Here is an 18,176-nt window from a genome sequence, read left to right on the forward strand (position 1 = left end):
AATTGTAGTTGTGTTTTAATTGTTATTGTAACGTATTGGTGGTTTTATAGTTGTGTGTCTTTTTGCAGTTCTGGAGAGGTTTTGTTTAATGTTGTTTTAATAATGCTCTGTTTTGTATAGCATATATAAGTAGCACTGTGTGTTGAGAATGTTTTAGCCTTTTATAAAGTATTTATGGATATATATTTTTACTAATTTGTGAACCTAAAAGGCTGTTTTATTATGTTTTGATTACAGTGCTAATTGATGCTAATTGATGTATATATGCTTTGTGTATTGGTATGATTTTAATTGTTGTACAGAACTGTTTAATAAAGTATTGGAAAAAAAAAAAATCTGTTCTTATCAGTTTAATATCTGATACGTCCCCCATGGAGGGGACCACATATTAAACGGATTTTTGGAACAGGGAGCCGGAAGTGGGGCTTGCCCCGTCCGCTCCACGCATCGACCCGGTATTGCAGTGCTTCCGGGAATGGTGCACCTCTACTGCCCCCTGTTGTCGAAAGGCAGAACTGACTGACTGACTGACTGACTGACTGACTGACTGACTGACTGACTGACTGAGTGAGTGAGTGAGTGAGTAACTAATAGACTGAGTGCTGTGAGGGGGGGGGGCCCTGTCTGTGCGTGGCCCCCGTTTCCCGCCGTTTTTCTTTTTTTTTTTTTTTTTTTTTTTTTTTTTAAAGGAAGGTGACACACTGTTTGTGCGGTGGACAGCTGCGCTGAGGTAAGGCATGATGTCATCTTTGCCTTTTGAATTTCCCCTCATGTTTCTTAAAATGATTGCTGTCTTTTGAGAGGACAGGAGGACAGGGAGGAGTCGGGGCCCCGAGGACGGCGGCTGCGACGCCCCTGGGCATTCTACTCCGAGCGGGGGCGTCACGCAGGCCCGGCTAACGGCGACGGGCTTGGCGGCGGCCCCATATCGACTCGGGTCTCTCTTCATCCCGTATAAATCTTTCGCCTTTTACTAAAGATTTCCGTGGAGAGGGATAGCGATGAGTTCATGGTATTTTTGGAGGCTCTGCCCAAGCAGAGCTGCACTGCTGCTGTCAAAGGAAGACTGGGCCCGGCTTAGCGGCTGGCGTTAGGTGCCCGGTGGCGCGGCTGTGGTCTCCCTGGATCACGCGTGGACTCGCCGGGCGACACCTGCCAGAGGGGCTGGTGAGGGCTGAGCCGCGCCAGCTCCGTCGGCATCCCGCATGCCGGCGCCCGGCGGGGCGCAATTTGTGGGTATCGCTTCTCGGCCTTTTGGCTAAGATCAAGTGTAGTATCTGTTCTTATCAGTTTAATATCTGATACGTCCCCCATGGAGGGGACCACATATTAAACGGATTTTTGGAACAGGGAGCCGGAAGTGGGGCTTGCCCCGTCCGCTCCACGCATCGACCCGGTATTGCAGTGCTTCCGGGAATGGTGCACCTCTACTGCCCCCTGTTGTCGAAAGGCAGAACTGACTGACTGACTGACTGACTGACTGACTGACTGACTGACTGACTGACTGACTGACTGAGTGAGTGAGTGAGTAACTAATAGACTGAGTGCTGTGAGGGGGGGGGGCCCTGTCTGTGCGTGGCCCCCGTTTCCCGCCGTTTTTCTTTTTTTTTTTTTTTTTTTTTTTTTTTTTAAAGGAAGGTGACACACTGTTTGTGCGGTGGACAGCTGCGCTGAGGTAAGGCATGATGTCATCTTTGCCTTTTGAATTTCCCCTCATGTTTCTTAAAATGATTGCTGTCTTTTGAGAGGACAGGAGGACAGGGAGGAGTCGGGGCCCCGAGGACGGCGGCTGCGACGCCCCTGGGCATTCTACTCCGAGCGGGGGCGTCACGCAGGCCCGGCTAACGGCGACGGGCTTGGCGGCGGCCCCATATCGACTCGGGTCTCTCTTCATCCCGTATAAATCTTTCGCCTTTTACTAAAGATTTCCGTGGAGAGGGATAGCGATGAGTTCATGGTATTTTTGGAGGCTCTGCCCAAGCAGAGCTGCACTGCTGCTGTCAAAGGAAGACTGGGCCCGGCTTAGCGGCTGGCGTTAGGTGCCCGGTGGCGCGGCTGTGGTCTCCCTGGATCACGCGTGGACTCGCCGGGCGACACCTGCCAGAGGGGCTGGTGAGGGCTGAGCCGCGCCAGCTCCGTCGGCATCCCGCATGCCGGCGCCCGGCGGGGCGCAATTTGTGGGTATCGCTTCTCGGCCTTTTGGCTAAGATCAAGTGTAGTATCTGTTCTTATCAGTTTAATATCTGATACGTCCCCCATGGAGGGGACCACATATTAAACGGATTTTTGGAACAGGGAGCCGGAAGTGGGGCTTGCCCCGTCCGCTCCACGCATCGACCCGGTATTGCAGTGCTTCCGGGAATGGTGCACCTCTACTGCCCCCTGTTGTCGAAAGGCAGAACTGACTGACTGACTGACTGACTGACTGACTGACTGACTGACTGACTGAGTGAGTGAGTGAGTGAGTGACTAATAGACTGAGTGCTGTGAGGGGGGGGGCCCTGTCTGTGCGTGGCCCCCGTTTCCCGCCGTTTTTCTTTTTTTTTTTTTTTTTTTTTTTTTTTTTTTTTTAAAGGAAGGTGACACACTGTTTGTGCGGTGGACAGCTGCGCTGAGGTAAGGCATGATGTCATCTTTGCCTTTTGAATTTCCCCTCATGTTTCTTAAAATGATTGCTGTCTTTTGAGAGGACAGGAGGACAGGGAGGAGTCGGGGCCCCGAGGACGGCGGCTGCGACGCCCCTGGGCATTCTACTCCGAGCGGGGGCGTCACGCAGGCCCGGCTAACGGCGACGGGCTTGGCGGCGGCCCCATATCGACTCGGGTCTCTCTTCATCCCGTATAAATCTTTCGCCTTTTACTAAAGATTTCCGTGGAGAGGGATAGCGATGAGTTCATGGTATTTTTGGAGGCTCTGCCCAAGCAGAGCTGCACTGCTGCTGTCAAAGGAAGACTGGGCCCGGCTTAGCGGCTGGCGTTAGGTGCCCGGTGGCGCGGCTGTGGTCTCCCTGGATCACGCGTGGACTCGCCGGGCGACACCTGCCAGAGGGGCTGGTGAGGGCTGAGCCGCGCCAGCTCCGTCGGCATCCCGCATGCCGGCGCCCGGCGGGGCGCAATTTGTGGGTATCGCTTCTCGGCCTTTTGGCTAAGATCAAGTGCTTCTTTTTGGAGGGATTTTTATTGTCAGGTTTTTAGTGGAGGCAACAGCGAACCTAAGGCGTGCCCAGCAGGTGGCTTGACCGCCGCTGCCACGGGGCTAGCTGTTGTCTCCTTTTAGCGCTTTTTTTTATTTTGGGTAGCCCTTGCAAGCCTAACGTGCAGGTTCGGGTGGCTTGACCGCCGTTCCCGCAGGGTGAGCTTGGGGTTTTATTTCCAGCTTTTTTTAGTTTAGGCACCCAGCTGGGACACGTCGACTCCCTGCCCGGCTCCCGAGGACTCTCTTCCCCACCATCGCCAGGATGTCCGGGAGCCCACACAGGACCGTCGTAGTCATCCGGCATACAGCAGCCTTCAAGTGGACCCACCAGGAGGAACCGGAGAGTTTCCCGGAGAGACTGGCCTTCATCCGGGAGGTGCTCTTCGGCCTCCTGGGACTCACTATGGAAGACATCATCTGTGTGCAGCGCAACCAGTCTTCAGCCTTCTTTTATGTGACTTGCACCACGGAAGAAGGCTACAAGAAGATGTTGGCTGCATGCAGCTGCTTGGAGAAAGAGCTTCGCCGGATGCACTACGACGTAGAGCCACTGTGGAAGCTGGATCGGAGAGTGATCACCGTCCACGTCCTGGACCCCTTCGTTCCAGCTGAAGCGGTGGCTGCCTTCCTGGGCAGGTTTGTCGACGTGGTCCCTGGGCACAGGGACGTGAGGGACCAGCTGGGTGTCTGGACTGGGCGCAGGCAGTTCCGGGTGTGCCTGCGCCCCGACGCTAGCTCCCCTGACGGGTATAGCCACCCACCTGCTCATTTTATGATAGGTCGTTGCAAGGGCTACCTTTTTTACTCCGGGCAACCCTCCTCCTGCCGCTTGTGCCACGGCCTGGGCCACACCGCGGACTCCTGTACCACCATGAAGTGCTGGAGATGCCTGGACGTCGGTCACCTGGCGAAGGACTGCAAGGGCCCCCTCCGGTGTAACCTGTGCAGAGGTGAGGACCATCTGGCTCGGAGCTGCCCTCAGCGCAAACCGTCCTGGGCCGATGCCGTTACCCGGGGCTCGGCTGTGGACGGGGCCCGACAGCAGGCACTGCCGGGCTGCGCTGAGATGCACGGGGGAGCCGAGAGGGGAGCTGAGAACACCGAGGATCAGCCCTTCGCCAGTGCCGATGGGGAGTCCACGGCCTCCAGCGCTTCTGTGGAGTCCCCAGGTAAGGGTCCATTGGCCGTGGCTGAAAAGCGCGCAACCTCTCCCTCCAGGTTTGTCCAAAGCAGGAGGAGGAAGAAGGCCCGGAGGAACGAGGACACTGCTTTAGGCCGAGAAGCGATTTCCCCTTTTGAACAGATGGACTTACTAAGTGTTTTGGTCTCCCCACTTGAGAGACGGTCTTATCCAGTGCAGCAGGACATGGCAAATGAACGTTCTTTTTTAGCCACTGTTGAGTCCGGGGGAGACCTTTGTTTTAATGGGGATATTTCTGAGGATGATAATGTTTTACCTTTTTAAAGATTTTAGGATTTCTGCTATATTTATGGATTTAATACTGTTTTAATGTGTGTTGTAATGTTTTGAGTAGTTTCATATTTTAAGATTTGTATGTTATAAGGTGTCTTGTATTATTATGGTAGTAATATGTTTTTGTTAATTATAGTGTTGGATTAAGTTTGTGGGTATAAATGGGTTTTGATATGTGCTATTTTGATTAGTATTGATGTGAGTTTGTTTTAGTATGTGGAAAATGTTCGGTTTTTATAGTCTTATGTGTTGTTCTTAGATTGTAAGCAGAAATGTTGAATAAAGATGAATTAAATCTGTTCTTATCAGTTTAATATCTGATACGTCCCCCATGGAGGGGACCACATATTAAACGGATTTTTGGAACAGGGAGCCGGAAGTGGGGCTTGCCCCGTCCGCTCCACGCATCGACCCGGTATTGCAGTGCTTCCGGGAATGGTGCACCTCTACTGCCCCCTGTTGTCGAAAGGCAGAACTGACTGACTGACTGACTGACTGACTGACTGACTGAGTGAGTGAGTGAGTGAGTGAGTGAGTGACTAATAGACTGAGTGCTGTGAGGGGGGGGGCCCTGTCTGTGCGTGGCCCCCGTTTCCCGCCGTTTTTCTTTTTTTTTTTTTTTTTTTTTTTTTTTTTTTAAAGGAAGGTGACACACTGTTTGTGCGGTGGACAGCTGCGCTGAGGTAAGGCATGATGTCATCTTTGCCTTTTGAATTTCCCCTCATGTTTGTTAAAATGATTGCTGTCTTTTGAGAGGACAGGAGGACAGGGAGGAGTCGGGGCCCCGAGGACGGCGGCTGCGACGCCCCTGGGCATTCTACTCCGAGCGGGGGCGTCACGCAGGCCCGGCTAACGGCGACGGGCTTGGCGGCGGCCCCATATCGACTCGGGTCTCTCTTCATCCCGTATAAATCTTTCGCCTTTTACTAAAGATTTCCGTGGAGAGGGATAGCGATGAGTTCATGGTATTTTTGGAGGCTCTGCCCAAGCAGAGCTGCACTGCTGCTGTCAAAGGAAGACTGGGCCCGGCTTAGCGGCTGGCGTTAGGTGCCCGGTGGCGCGGCTGTGGTCTCCCTGGATCACGCGTGGACTCGCCGGGCGACACCTGCCAGAGGGGCTGGTGAGGGCTGAGCCGCGCCAGCTCCGTCGGCATCCCGCATGCCGGCGCCCGGCGGGGCGCAATTTGTGGGTATCGCTTCTCGGCCTTTTGGCTAAGATCAAGTGTAGTATCTGTTCTTATCAGTTTAATATCTGATACGTCCCCCATGGAGGGGACCACATATTAAACGGATTTTTGGAACAGGGAGCCGGAAGTGGGGCTTGCCCCGTCCGCTCCACGCATCGACCCGGTATTGCAGTGCTTCCGGGAATGGTGCACCTCTACTGCCCCCTGTTGTCGAAAGGCAGAACTGACTGACTGACTGACTGACTGAGTGAGTGAGTGAGTGAGTGAGTGAGTGAGTGACTAATAGACTGAGTGCTGTGAGGGGGGGGGCCCTGTCTGTGCGTGGCCCCCGTTTCCCGCCGTTTTTCTTTTTTTTTTTTTTTTTTTTTTTTAAAGGAAGGTGACACACTGTTTGTGCGGTGGACAGCTGCGCTGAGGTAAGGCATGATGTCATCTTTGCCTTTTGAATTTCCCCTCATGTTTGTTAAAATGATTGCTGTCTTTTGAGAGGACAGGAGGACAGGGAGGAGTCGGGGCCCCGAGGACGGCGGCTGCGACGCCCCTGGGCATTCTACTCCGAGCGGGGGCGTCACGCAGGCCCGGCTAACGGCGACGGGCTTGGCGGCGGCCCCATATCGACTCGGGTCTCTCTTCATCCCGTATAAATCTTTCGCCTTTTACTAAAGATTTCCGTGGAGAGGGATAGCGATGAGTTCATGGTATTTTTGGAGGCTCTGCCCAAGCAGAGCTGCACTGCTGCTGTCAAAGGAAGACTGGGCCCGGCTTAGCGGCTGGCGTTAGGTGCCCGGTGGCGCGGCTGTGGTCTCCCTGGATCACGCGTGGACTCGCCGGGCGACACCTGCCAGAGGGGCTGGTGAGGGCTGAGCCGCGCCAGCTCCGTCGGCATCCCGCATGCCGGCGCCCGGCGGGGCGCAATTTGTGGGTATCGCTTCTCGGCCTTTTGGCTAAGATCAAGTGTAGTATCTGTTCTTATCAGTTTAATATCTGATACGTCCCCCATGGAGGGGACCACATATTAAACGGATTTTTGGAACAGGGAGCCGGAAGTGGGGCTTGCCCCGTCCGCTCCACGCATCGACCCGGTATTGCAGTGCTTCCGGGAATGGTGCACCTCTACTGCCCCCTGTTGTCGAAAGGCAGAACTGACTGACTGACTGACTGACTGAGTGAGTGAGTGAGTGAGTGAGTGACTAATAGACTGAGTGCTGTGAGGGGGGGGGCCCTGTCTGTGCGTGGCCCCCGTTTCCCGCCGTTTTTTTTTTTTTTTTTTTTTTTTTAAAGGAAGGTGACACACTGTTTGTGCGGTGGACAGCTGCGCTGAGGTAAGGCATGATGTCATCTTTGCCTTTTGAATTTCCCCTCATGTTTGTTAAAATGATTGCTGTCTTTTGAGAGGACAGGAGGACAGGGAGGAGTCGGGGCCCCGAGGACGGCGGCTGCGACGCCCCTGGGCATTCTACTCCGAGCGGGGGCGTCACGCAGGCCCGGCTAACGGCGACGGGCTTGGCGGCGGCCCCATATCGACTCGGGTCTCTCTTCATCCCGTATAAATCTTTCGCCTTTTACTAAAGATTTCCGTGGAGAGGGATAGCGATGAGTTCATGGTATTTTTGGAGGCTCTGCCCAAGCAGAGCTGCACTGCTGCTGTCAAAGGAAGACTGGGCCCGGCTTAGCGGCTGGCGTTAGGTGCCCGGTGGCGCGGCTGTGGTCTCCCTGGATCACGCGTGGACTCGCCGGGCGACACCTGCCAGAGGGGCTGGTGAGGGCTGAGCCGCGCCAGCTCCGTCGGCATCCCGCATGCCGGCGCCCGGCGGGGCGCAATTTGTGGGTATCGCTTCTCGGCCTTTTGGCTAAGATCAAGTGTAGTATCTGTTCTTATCAGTTTAATATCTGATACGTCCCCCATGGAGGGGACCACATATTAAACGGATTTTTGGAACAGGGAGCCGGAAGTGGGGCTTGCCCCGTCCGCTCCACGCATCGACCCGGTATTGCAGTGCTTCCGGGAATGGTGCACCTCTACTGCCCCCTGTTGTCGAAAGGCAGAACTGACTGACTGACTGACTGACTGAGTGAGTGAGTGAGTGAGTGAGTGAGTGAGTGACTAATAGACTGAGTGCTGTGAGGGGGGGGGCCCTGTCTGTGCGTGGCCCCCGTTTCCCGCCGTTTTTCTTTTTTTTTTTTTTTTTTTTTTTTAAAGGAAGGTGACACACTGTTTGTGCGGTGGACAGCTGCGCTGAGGTAAGGCATGATGTCATCTTTGCCTTTTGAATTTCCCCTCATGTTTGTTAAAATGATTGCTGTCTTTTGAGAGGACAGGAGGACAGGGAGGAGTCGGGGCCCCGAGGACGGCGGCTGCGACGCCCCTGGGCATTCTACTCCGAGCGGGGGCGTCACGCAGGCCCGGCTAACGGCGACGGGCTTGGCGGCGGCCCCATATCGACTCGGGTCTCTCTTCATCCCGTATAAATCTTTCGCCTTTTACTAAAGATTTCCGTGGAGAGGGATAGCGATGAGTTCATGGTATTTTTGGAGGCTCTGCCCAAGCAGAGCTGCACTGCTGCTGTCAAAGGAAGACTGGGCCCGGCTTAGCGGCTGGCGTTAGGTGCCCGGTGGCGCGGCTGTGGTCTCCCTGGATCACGCGTGGACTCGCCGGGCGACACCTGCCAGAGGGGCTGGTGAGGGCTGAGCCGCGCCAGCTCCGTCGGCATCCCGCATGCCGGCGCCCGGCGGGGCGCAATTTGTGGGTATCGCTTCTCGGCCTTTTGGCTAAGATCAAGTGTAGTATCTGTTCTTATCAGTTTAATATCTGATACGTCCCCCATGGAGGGGACCACATATTAAACGGATTTTTGGAACAGGGAGCCGGAAGTGGGGCTTGCCCCGTCCGCTCCACGCATCGACCCGGTATTGCAGTGCTTCCGGGAATGGTGCACCTCTACTGCCCCCTGTTGTCGAAAGGCAGAACTGACTGACTGACTGACTGACTGACTGACTGAGTGAGTGAGTGAGTGAGTGACTAATAGACTGAGTGCTGTGAGGGGGGGGGCCCTGTCTGTGCGTGGCCCCCGTTTCCCGCCGTTTTTCTTTTTTTTTTTTTTTTTTTTTTTTTTTTTAAAGGAAGGTGACACACTGTTTGTGCGGTGGACAGCTGCGCTGAGGTAAGGCATGATGTCATCTTTGCCTTTTGAATTTCCCCTCATGTTTGTTAAAATGATTGCTGTCTTTTGAGAGGACAGGAGGACAGGGAGGAGTCGGGGCCCCGAGGACGGCGGCTGCGACGCCCCTGGGCATTCTACTCCGAGCGGGGGCGTCACGCAGGCCCGGCTAACGGCGACGGGCTTGGCGGCGGCCCCATATCGACTCGGGTCTCTCTTCATCCCGTATAAATCTTTCGCCTTTTACTAAAGATTTCCGTGGAGAGGGATAGCGATGAGTTCATGGTATTTTTGGAGGCTCTGCCCAAGCAGAGCTGCACTGCTGCTGTCAAAGGAAGACTGGGCCCGGCTTAGCGGCTGGCGTTAGGTGCCCGGTGGCGCGGCTGTGGTCTCCCTGGATCACGCGTGGACTCGCCGGGCGACACCTGCCAGAGGGGCTGGTGAGGGCTGAGCCGCGCCAGCTCCGTCGGCATCCCGCATGCCGGCGCCCGGCGGGGCGCAATTTGTGGGTATCGCTTCTCGGCCTTTTGGCTAAGATCAAGTGTAGTATCTGTTCTTATCAGTTTAATATCTGATACGTCCCCCATGGAGGGGACCACATATTAAACGGATTTTTGGAACAGGGAGCCGGAAGTGGGGCTTGCCCCGTCCGCTCCACGCATCGACCCGGTATTGCAGTGCTTCCGGGAATGGTGCACCTCTACTGCCCCCTGTTGTCGAAAGGCAGAACTGACTGACTGACTGACTGACTGACTGACTGACTGACTGAGTGAGTGAGTGAGTGAGTGACTAATAGACTGAGTGCTGTGAGGGGGGGGGCCCTGTCTGTGCGTGGCCCCCGTTTCCCGCCGTTTTTCTTTTTTTTTTTTTTTTTTTTTTTTTTTTTTTAAAGGAAGGTGACACACTGTTTGTGCGGTGGACAGCTGCGCTGAGGTAAGGCATGATGTCATCTTTGCCTTTTGAATTTCCCCTCATGTTTGTTAAAATGATTGCTGTCTTTTGAGAGGACAGGAGGACAGGGAGGAGTCGGGGCCCCGAGGACGGCGGCTGCGACGCCCCTGGGCATTCTACTCCGAGCGGGGGCGTCACGCAGGCCCGGCTAACGGCGACGGGCTTGGCGGCGGCCCCATATCGACTCGGGTCTCTCTTCATCCCGTATAAATCTTTCGCCTTTTACTAAAGATTTCCGTGGAGAGGGATAGCGATGAGTTCATGGTATTTTTGGAGGCTCTGCCCAAGCAGAGCTGCACTGCTGCTGTCAAAGGAAGACTGGGCCCGGCTTAGCGGCTGGCGTTAGGTGCCCGGTGGCGCGGCTGTGGTCTCCCTGGATCACGCGTGGACTCACCGGGCGACACCTGCCAGAGGGGCTGGTGAGGGCTGAGCCGCGCCAGCTCCGTCGGCATCCCGCATGCCGGCGCCCGGCGGGGCGCAATTTGTGGGTATCGCTTCTCGGCCTTTTGGCTAAGATCAAGTGCTGCTTTTTGGAGGGATTTTTTATTGTCAGGTTTTTTAGTGGAGGCAACAGCGAACCTAAAGCGTGACCAGCAGGTGGCTTGACCGCCGCTGCCACGGGGCTAGCTGTTGTCTCCTTTTAGCGCCTTTTTTATTTTGGGTAGCCCTTGCAAGCCTAACGTGCAGGTTCGGGTGGCTTGACCGCCGTTCCCGCAGGGTGAGCTTGGGGTTTTATTTCCAGCTTTTATTAGTTTAGGCACCCAGCTAGGACACGTCGACTCCCTGCCCGGCTCCCGAGGACTCTCTTGCCCACCATCGCCAGGATGTCCGGGAGCCCACACAGGACCGTCGTAGTCATCCGGCATACAGCAGCCTTCAAGTGGACTCACCAGGAGGAACCGGAGAGTTTCCCGGAGAGACTGACCTTCATCCGGGAGGTGCTCTTCGGCCTCCTGGGACTCACTATGGAAGACATCATCTGTGTGCAGCGCAACCAGTCTTCGGCCTTCTTCTATGTGACTTGCACTACGGAAGATGGCTACAAGAGGATGTTGGCTGCATGCAGCCGCTTGGAGGAAGAGCTTCGCCGGATGTTCTATGACGTGGAGCCACTGTGGAAGCTGGACCGGAGAGTGATCACCGTCCACGTCTTGGACCCCTTCATTCCAGCTGAAGCGGTGGCTGCCTTCCTGGGCAGGTTTGTCGACGTGGTCCCTGGGCACAGGGACGTGAGAGACCAGCTGGGTGTCTGGACTGGGCGCAGGCAGTTCCGGGTGTGCCTGCGCCCCGACGCTAGCTCCCCTGACGGGTATAGCCACCCACCTGCTTATTTTATTATAGGTCGTTGCAAGGGCTACCTTTTTTACTCCGGGCAACCCTCCTCCTGCCGCTTGTGCCACGGCCTGGGCCACACCGCGGACTCCTGTACCACCATGAAGTGCTGGAGATGCCTGGACGTCGGTCACTTGGCGAAGGACTGCAAGGGCCCCCTCCGGTGTAACCTGTGCAGAGGTGAGGACCATCTGGCTCGGAGCTGCCCTCAGCGCAAACCGTCCTGGGCCGACGCCGTTGCTCGGGGTTCGGCTGTGGACGGGGCCCGACAGCAGGCACTGCCGGGCTGCGCTGAGATGCACGGGGGAGCCGAGAGGGGAGCTGAGAACACCGAGGATCAGCCCTTCGCCAGTGCCGATGGGGAGTCCACGGCCTCCAGTGCTTCTGTGGAGTCCCAAGGTAAGGGTCCATTGGCCGTGGCTGAAAAGCGCGCAACCTCTCCCTCCAGGTTTGTCCAAAGCAGGAGGAGGAAGAAGGCCCGGAGGAACGAGGACACTGTTTTAGGCCGAGAAGCGATCTTCCCCATAGAACAGATAGATTTGCAAAGTGTTTTGGTCTCCCCCCAAGAGAGACGTTTTTATGCAGGGCAGCAGGACTTTGCCAATGAACGCTCCTTTTTAGTTGCTGCTGAGTCGGGGGGAGACCTTAGTTTTAATGGGGATATTATTGATGATGATAATGTTTTACCTTTTTAAAGATTTTAGGATTTCTGCTGCATTTATGGATTTAATACTGTTTTAATGTGTGTTGTAATGTTTTAGTAGTTTTATATTTTAAGATGTGTATGTTATAAGGTGTCTTGTATTATTATGGTAGTAATGTTTTTGTTAATTATAGTGTTGGATTAAGTTTGTGGGTATAAATGGGTTTTGATGTGCTATTTTGATTAGTATTGATGTGGGTTTGTTTTAGTTAGTATGTGGAAAATGTTGGGTTTTTATAGTTTTATGTGTTGTTCTTAGATTGTAAGCAGAAATGTTGAATAAAGATGAATAAAAAAAAAAAAAATCTGTTCTTATCAGTTTAATATCTGATACGTCCCCCATGGAGGGGACCACATATTAAACGGATTTTTGGAACAGGGAGCCGGAAGTGGGGCTTGCCCCGTCCGCTCCACGCATCGACCCGGTATTGCAGTGCTTCCGGGAATGGTGCACCTCTACTGCCCCCTGTTGTCGAAAGGCAGAACTGACTGACTGACTGACTGACTGACTGACTGACTGACTGAGTGAGTGAGTGAGTGAGTGAGTGACTAATAGACTGAGTGCTGTGAGGGGGGGGGGCCCTGTCTGTGCGTGGCCCCCGTTTCCCGCCGTTTTTCTTTTTTTTTTTTTTTTTTTTTTTTTTTTTTTTAAAGGAAGGTGACACACTGTTTGTGCGGTGGACAGCTGCGCTGAGGTAAGGCATGATGTCATCTTTGCCTTTTGAATTTCCCCTCATGTTTGTTAAAATGATTGCTGTCTTTTGAGAGGACAGGAGGACAGGGAGGAGTCGGGGCCCCGAGGACGGCGGCTGCGACGCCCCTGGGCATTCTACTCCGAGCGGGGGCGTCACGCAGGCCCGGCTAACGGCGACGGGCTTGGCGGCGGCCCCATATCGACTCGGGTCTCTCTTCATCCCGTATAAATCTTTCGCCTTTTACTAAAGATTTCCGTGGAGAGGGATAGCGATGAGTTCATGGTATTTTTGGAGGCTCTGCCCAAGCAGAGCTGCACTGCTGCTGTCAAAGGAAGACTGGGCCCGGCTTAGCGGCTGGCGTTAGGTGCCCGGTGGCGCGGCTGTGGTCTCCCTGGATCACGCGTGGACTCGCCGGGCGACACCTGCCAGAGGGGCTGGTGAGGGCTGAGCCGCGCCAGCTCCGTCGGCATCCCGCATGCCGGCGCCCGGCGGGGCGCAATTTGTGGGTATCGCTTCTCGGCCTTTTGGCTAAGATCAAGTGCTGCTTTTTGGAGGGATTTTTTATTGTCAGGTTTTTTAGTGGAGGCAACAGCGAACCTAAAGCGTGACCAGCAGGTGGCTTGACCGCCGCTGCCACGGGGCTAGCTGTTGTCTCCTTTTAGCGCCTTTTTTATTTTGGGTAGCCCTTGCAAGCCTAACGTGCAGGTTCGGGTGGCTTGACCGCCGTTCCCGCAGGGTGAGCTTGGGGTTTTATTTCCAGCTTTTATTAGTTTAGGCACCCAGCTAGGACACGTCGACTCCCTGCCCGGCTCCCGAGGACTCTCTTGCCCACCATCGCCAGGATGTCCGGGAGCCCACACAGGACCGTCGTAGTCATCCGGCATACAGCAGCCTTCAGGTGGACCCACCAGGAGGAACCGGAGAGTTTCCCGGAGAGACTGGCCTTCATCCGGGAGGTGCTCTTCGGCCTCCTGGGGCTCACTATGGAAGACATCATCTGTGTGCAGCGCAACCAGTCTTCAGCCTTCTTTTATGTGACTTGCACCACGGAAGAAGGCTACAAGAAGATGTTGGCTGCATGCAGCTGCTTGGAGAAAGAGCTTCGCCGGATGCACTACGACGTGGAGCCACTGTGGAAGCTGGATCGGAGAGTGATCACCGTCCACGTCCTGGACCCCTTCGTTCCAGCTGAAGCGGTGGCGGCCTTCCTGGGCAGGTTTGTCGACGTGGTCCCTGGGCACAGGGACGTGAGAGACCAGCTGGGTGTCTGGACTGGGCGCAGGCAGTTCCGGGTGGGCCTGCGCCCCGACGCTAGCTCCCCTGACGGGTATAGCCACCCACCTGCTTATTTTATTATAGGTCGTTGCAAGGGCTACCTTTTTTACTCCGGGCAACCCTCCTCCTGCCGCTTGTGCCACGGCCTGGGCCACACCGCGGACTCCTGTACCACCATGAAGTGCTGGAGATGCCTGGCGTCGGTCACCTGGCGAAGGACTGCAAGGGCCCCCTCCGGTGTAACCTGTGCAGAGGTGAGGACCATCTGGCTCGGAGCTGCCCTCAGCGCAAACCGTCCTGGGCCGACGCCGTTGCTCGGGGTTCGGCTGTGGACGGGGCCCGACAGCAGGCACTGCCGGGCTGCGCTGAGATGCACGGGGGAGCCGAGAGGGGAGCTGAGAACAGCGAGGAACAGCCCTTCGCCGGTGCTGATGGGGAGTCCACGGCTTCCAGCGCTTCGGTGGAGTCCCCTGGTAAGGGTCAAGTGGCCGTGGCTGAAAAGCGCGCAACCTCTCCCTCCAGGTTTGTCCAATGCAGGAGGAGGAAGAAGGCCCGGAGGAACGAGGACGCTGCTTTAGGCCGAGAAGTGATCTTCCCCTTAGAGCTAATTGATCTGCAAAGTGTTTTGGTCTCCCCCCAAGAGAGACGTTTTTATGCAGGGCAGCAGGACTTTGCTAATGAACGCTCTTTTTTAGTTGCTGCCGAGTCGGGGGGGGACCTTAGTTTTAATGGGGATATTGTTGATGATGATAGTGTTTTACCTTTTTAAACATTTTAGGATTTCTGCGGTATTTATGTATTTAATACTGTTTTAACGTGTGTTGTAATGGTGTTGTAGGGTTGAAGTATTTTAGAAGTTTTATGTATGTGGTATTATATGATTGTTTTATAATATGTGTTATATATGTTGTTGTTTTATGATTGAATAGGTTAGGAGTGTGATTTATATGTGTATTTCTTTTAGTGTTGAAGTTAGCTTATTATGGGTAGTGTGATAAATGTCTTTATAGTTTTATGTGTTGGTTTTAGATTGTATGCAGAAATGTTGATTAAAGATGAATTAAAAAAAAAAAAAAAAAAAAAATAAAAAAATCTGTTCTTATCAGTTTAATATCTGATACGTCCCCCATGGAGGGGACCACATATTAAACGGATTTTTGGAACAGGGAGCCGGAAGTGGGGCTTGCCCCGTCCGCTCCACGCATCGACCCGGTATTGCAGTGCTTCCGGGAATGGTGCATCTCTACTGCCCCCTGTTGTCGAAAGGCAGAACTGACTGACTGACTGACTGACTGACTGACTGAGTGAGTGAGTGAGTGAGTAACTAATAGACTGAGTGCTGTGAGGGGGGGGGGCCCTGTCTGTGCGTGGCCCCCGTTTCCCGCCGTTTTTCTTTTTTTTTTTTTTTTTTTTTTTTTTTTTAAAGGAAGGTGACACACTGTTTGTGCGGTGGACAGCTGCGCTGAGGTAAGGCATGATGTCATCTTTGCCTTTTGAATTTCCCCTCATGTTTGTTAAAATGATTGCTGTCTTTTGAGAGGACAGGAGGACAGGGAGGAGTCGGGGCCCCGAGGACGGCGGCTGCGACGCCCCTGGGCATTCTACTCCGAGCGGGGGCGTCACGCAGGCCCGGCTAACGGCGACGGGCTTGGCGGCGGCCCCATATCGACTCGGGTCTCTCTTCATCCCGTATAAATCTTTCGCCTTTTACTAAAGATTTCCGTGGAGAGGGATAGCGATGAGTTCATGGTATTTTTGGAGGCTCTGCCCAAGCAGAGCTGCACTGCTGCTGTCAAAGGAAGACTGGGCCCGGCTTAGCGGCTGGCGTTAGGTGCCCGGTGGCGCGGCTGTGGTCTCCCTGGATCACGCGTGGACTCGCCGGGCGACACCTGCCAGAGGGGCTGGTGAGGGCTGAGCCGCGCCAGCTCCGTCGGCATCCCGCATGCCGGCGCCCGGCGGGGCGCAATTTGTGGGTATCGCTTCTCGGCCTTTTGGCTAAGATCAAGTGCTGCTTTTTGGAGGGATTTTTTATTGTCAGGTTTTTTAGTGGAGGCAACAGCGAACCTAAAGCGTGACCAGCAGGTGGCTTGACCGCCGCTGCCACGGGGCTAGCTGTTGTCTCCTTTTAGCGCCTTTTTTATTTTGGGTAGCCCTTGCAAGCCTAACGTGCAGGTTCGGGTGGCTTGACCGCCGTTCCCGCAGGGTGAGCTTGGGGTTTTATTTCCAGCTTTTATTAGTTTAGGCACCCAGCTAGGACACGTCGACTCCCTGCCCGGCTCCCGAGGACTCTCTTGCCCACCATCGCCAGGATGTCCGGGAGCCCACACAGGACCGTCGTAGTCATCCGGCATACAGCAGCCTTCAAGTGGACTCACCAGGAGGAACCGGAGAGTTTCCCGGAGAGACTGACCTTCATCCGGGAGGTGCTCTTCGGCCTCCTGGGACTCACTATGGAAGACATCATCTGTGTGCAGCGCAACCAGTCTTCGGCCTTCTTCTATGTGACTTGCACTACGGAAGATGGCTACAAGAGGATGTTGGCTGCATGCAGCCGCTTGGAGGAAGAGCTTCGCCGGATGTTCTATGACGTGGAGCCACTGTGGAAGCTGGACCGGAGAGTGATCACCGTCCACGTCTTGGACCCCTTCATTCCAGCTGAAGCGGTGGCTGCCTTCCTGGGCAGGTTTGTCGACGTGGTCCCTGGGCACAGGGACGTGAGAGACCAGCTGGGTGTCTGGACTGGGCGCAGGCAGTTCCGGGTGTGCCTGCGCCCCGACGCTAGCTCCCCTGACGGGTATAGCCACCCACCTGCTTATTTTATTATAGGTCGTTGCAAGGGCTACCTTTTTTACTCCGGGCAACCCTCCTCCTGCCGCTTGTGCCACGGCCTGGGCCACACCGCGGACTCCTGTACCACCATGAAGTGCTGGAGATGCCTGGACGTCGGTCACTTGGCGAAGGACTGCAAGGGCCCCCTCCGGTGTAACCTGTGCAGAGGTGAGGACCATCTGGCTCGGAGCTGCCCTCAGCGCAAACCGTCCTGGGCCGACGCCGTTGCTCGGGGTTCGGCTGTGGACGGGGCCCGACAGCAGGCACTGCCGGGCTGCGCTGAGATGCACGGGGGAGCCGAGAGGGGAGCTGAGAACACCGAGGATCAGCCCTTCGCCAGTGCCGATGGGGAGTCCACGGCCTCCAGTGCTTCTGTGGAGTCCCCAGGTAAGGGTCCATTGGCCGTGGCTGAAAAGCGCGCAACCTCTCCCTCCAGGTTTGTCCAAAGCAGGAGGAGGAAGAAGGCCCGGAGGAACGAGGACACTGTTTTAGGCCGAGAAGCGATCTTCCCCATAGAACAGATAGATTTGCAAAGTGTTTTGGTCTCCCCCCAAGAGAGACGTTTTTATGCAGGGCAGCAGGACTTTGCCAATGAACGCTCCTTTTTAGTTGCTGCTGAGTCGGGGGGAGACCTTAGTTTTAATGGGGATATTATTGATGATGATAATGTTTTACCTTTTTAAAGATTTTAGGATTTCTGCTGCATTTATGGATTTAATACTGTTTTAATGTGTGTTGTAATGTTTTAGTAGTTTTATATTTTAAGATGTGTATGTTATAAGGTGTCTTGTATTATTATGGTAGTAATGTTTTTGTTAATTATAGTGTTGGATTAAGTTTGTGGGTATAAATGGGTTTTGATGTGCTATTTTGATTAGTATTGATGTGGGTTTGTTTTAGTTAGTATGTGGAAAATGTTGGGTTTTTATAGTTTTATGTGTTGTTCTTAGATTGTAAGCAGAAATGTTGAATAAAGATGAATAAAAAAAAAAAAAATCTGTTCTTATCAGTTTAATATCTGATACGTCCCCCATGGAGGGGACCACATATTAAACGGATTTTTGGAACAGGGAGCCGGAAGTGGGGCTTGCCCCGTCCGCTCCACGCATCGACCCGGTATTGCAGTGCTTCCGGGAATGGTGCACCTCTACTGCCCCCTGTTGTCGAAAGGCAGAACTGACTGACTGACTGACTGACTGACTGACTGACTGACTGACTGACTGAGTGAGTGAGTGAGTGAGTGAGTGACTAATAGACTGAGTGCTGTGAGGGGGGGGGGCCCTGTCTGTGCGTGGCCCCCGTTTCCCGCCGTTTTTCTTTTTTTTTTTTTTTTTTTTTTTTTTTTTTTTTTTAAAGGAAGGTGACACACTGTTTGTGC

General features: G+C 54.3%; 20 non-coding genes and 3 pseudogenes across 20 annotated transcripts; all 23 read left to right on the forward strand.

The window, feature by feature from the left end:
- Window positions 1–300: 300 nt before the first annotated feature.
- On the forward strand, window positions 301–489 carry LOC140584137 (U2 spliceosomal RNA). The gene has a single exon (XR_011986167.1). It is a non-coding gene; the product is annotated as a U2 spliceosomal RNA (small nuclear RNA).
- A 440-nt stretch (window positions 490–929) lies between these two features.
- Window positions 930–1,043, forward strand: LOC140584938 (U5 spliceosomal RNA). The gene has a single exon (XR_011986900.1). It is a non-coding gene; the product is annotated as a U5 spliceosomal RNA (small nuclear RNA).
- A 195-nt stretch (window positions 1,044–1,238) lies between these two features.
- Window positions 1,239–1,430, forward strand: LOC140584071 (U2 spliceosomal RNA). The gene has a single exon (XR_011986107.1). It is a non-coding gene; the product is annotated as a U2 spliceosomal RNA (small nuclear RNA).
- A 444-nt stretch (window positions 1,431–1,874) lies between these two features.
- On the forward strand, window positions 1,875–1,988 carry LOC140584939 (U5 spliceosomal RNA). The gene has a single exon (XR_011986901.1). It is a non-coding gene; the product is annotated as a U5 spliceosomal RNA (small nuclear RNA).
- A 195-nt stretch (window positions 1,989–2,183) lies between these two features.
- On the forward strand, window positions 2,184–2,375 carry LOC140584072 (U2 spliceosomal RNA). The gene has a single exon (XR_011986108.1). It is a non-coding gene; the product is annotated as a U2 spliceosomal RNA (small nuclear RNA).
- A 440-nt stretch (window positions 2,376–2,815) lies between these two features.
- LOC140584941 (U5 spliceosomal RNA) lies at window positions 2,816–2,929 on the forward strand. The gene has a single exon (XR_011986903.1). It is a non-coding gene; the product is annotated as a U5 spliceosomal RNA (small nuclear RNA).
- A 1,995-nt stretch (window positions 2,930–4,924) lies between these two features.
- LOC140584122 (U2 spliceosomal RNA) lies at window positions 4,925–5,118 on the forward strand. Its single transcript, XR_011986153.1, has one exon. It is a non-coding gene; the product is annotated as a U2 spliceosomal RNA (small nuclear RNA).
- A 433-nt stretch (window positions 5,119–5,551) lies between these two features.
- On the forward strand, window positions 5,552–5,665 carry LOC140584942 (U5 spliceosomal RNA). The gene has a single exon (XR_011986904.1). It is a non-coding gene; the product is annotated as a U5 spliceosomal RNA (small nuclear RNA).
- Window positions 5,666–5,860: 195 nt separating this feature from the next.
- On the forward strand, window positions 5,861–6,052 carry LOC140584073 (U2 spliceosomal RNA). The gene has a single exon (XR_011986109.1). It is a non-coding gene; the product is annotated as a U2 spliceosomal RNA (small nuclear RNA).
- A 418-nt stretch (window positions 6,053–6,470) lies between these two features.
- Window positions 6,471–6,584, forward strand: LOC140584943 (U5 spliceosomal RNA). The gene has a single exon (XR_011986905.1). It is a non-coding gene; the product is annotated as a U5 spliceosomal RNA (small nuclear RNA).
- Window positions 6,585–6,779: 195 nt separating this feature from the next.
- Window positions 6,780–6,971, forward strand: LOC140584075 (U2 spliceosomal RNA). Its single transcript, XR_011986111.1, has one exon. It is a non-coding gene; the product is annotated as a U2 spliceosomal RNA (small nuclear RNA).
- Window positions 6,972–7,376: 405 nt separating this feature from the next.
- On the forward strand, window positions 7,377–7,490 carry LOC140584944 (U5 spliceosomal RNA). Its single transcript, XR_011986906.1, has one exon. It is a non-coding gene; the product is annotated as a U5 spliceosomal RNA (small nuclear RNA).
- Window positions 7,491–7,685: 195 nt separating this feature from the next.
- On the forward strand, window positions 7,686–7,877 carry LOC140584076 (U2 spliceosomal RNA). Its single transcript, XR_011986112.1, has one exon. It is a non-coding gene; the product is annotated as a U2 spliceosomal RNA (small nuclear RNA).
- A 418-nt stretch (window positions 7,878–8,295) lies between these two features.
- Window positions 8,296–8,409, forward strand: LOC140584945 (U5 spliceosomal RNA). The gene has a single exon (XR_011986907.1). It is a non-coding gene; the product is annotated as a U5 spliceosomal RNA (small nuclear RNA).
- Window positions 8,410–8,604: 195 nt separating this feature from the next.
- LOC140584077 (U2 spliceosomal RNA) lies at window positions 8,605–8,796 on the forward strand. The gene has a single exon (XR_011986113.1). It is a non-coding gene; the product is annotated as a U2 spliceosomal RNA (small nuclear RNA).
- Window positions 8,797–9,215: 419 nt separating this feature from the next.
- LOC140584946 (U5 spliceosomal RNA) lies at window positions 9,216–9,329 on the forward strand. The gene has a single exon (XR_011986908.1). It is a non-coding gene; the product is annotated as a U5 spliceosomal RNA (small nuclear RNA).
- Window positions 9,330–9,524: 195 nt separating this feature from the next.
- LOC140584078 (U2 spliceosomal RNA) lies at window positions 9,525–9,716 on the forward strand. Its single transcript, XR_011986114.1, has one exon. It is a non-coding gene; the product is annotated as a U2 spliceosomal RNA (small nuclear RNA).
- A 429-nt stretch (window positions 9,717–10,145) lies between these two features.
- On the forward strand, window positions 10,146–10,259 carry LOC140584947 (U5 spliceosomal RNA). Its single transcript, XR_011986909.1, has one exon. It is a non-coding gene; the product is annotated as a U5 spliceosomal RNA (small nuclear RNA).
- A 1,976-nt stretch (window positions 10,260–12,235) lies between these two features.
- LOC140584147 (U2 spliceosomal RNA) lies at window positions 12,236–12,458 on the forward strand (annotated as a pseudogene).
- Window positions 12,459–12,893: 435 nt separating this feature from the next.
- LOC140584948 (U5 spliceosomal RNA) lies at window positions 12,894–13,007 on the forward strand. The gene has a single exon (XR_011986910.1). It is a non-coding gene; the product is annotated as a U5 spliceosomal RNA (small nuclear RNA).
- A 1,968-nt stretch (window positions 13,008–14,975) lies between these two features.
- Window positions 14,976–15,215, forward strand: LOC140584187 (U2 spliceosomal RNA; annotated as a pseudogene).
- Window positions 15,216–15,635: 420 nt separating this feature from the next.
- Window positions 15,636–15,749, forward strand: LOC140584949 (U5 spliceosomal RNA). Its single transcript, XR_011986911.1, has one exon. It is a non-coding gene; the product is annotated as a U5 spliceosomal RNA (small nuclear RNA).
- Window positions 15,750–17,725: 1,976 nt separating this feature from the next.
- Window positions 17,726–17,948, forward strand: LOC140584149 (U2 spliceosomal RNA; annotated as a pseudogene).
- The last annotated feature ends 228 nt before the right edge of the window (window positions 17,949–18,176 follow it).

This window comes from Paramormyrops kingsleyae, unplaced genomic scaffold (assembly GCF_048594095.1).
Source record: "Paramormyrops kingsleyae isolate MSU_618 unplaced genomic scaffold, PKINGS_0.4 ups31, whole genome shotgun sequence".
Taxonomy (NCBI): Eukaryota; Metazoa; Chordata; class Actinopteri; order Osteoglossiformes; family Mormyridae; genus Paramormyrops; species Paramormyrops kingsleyae.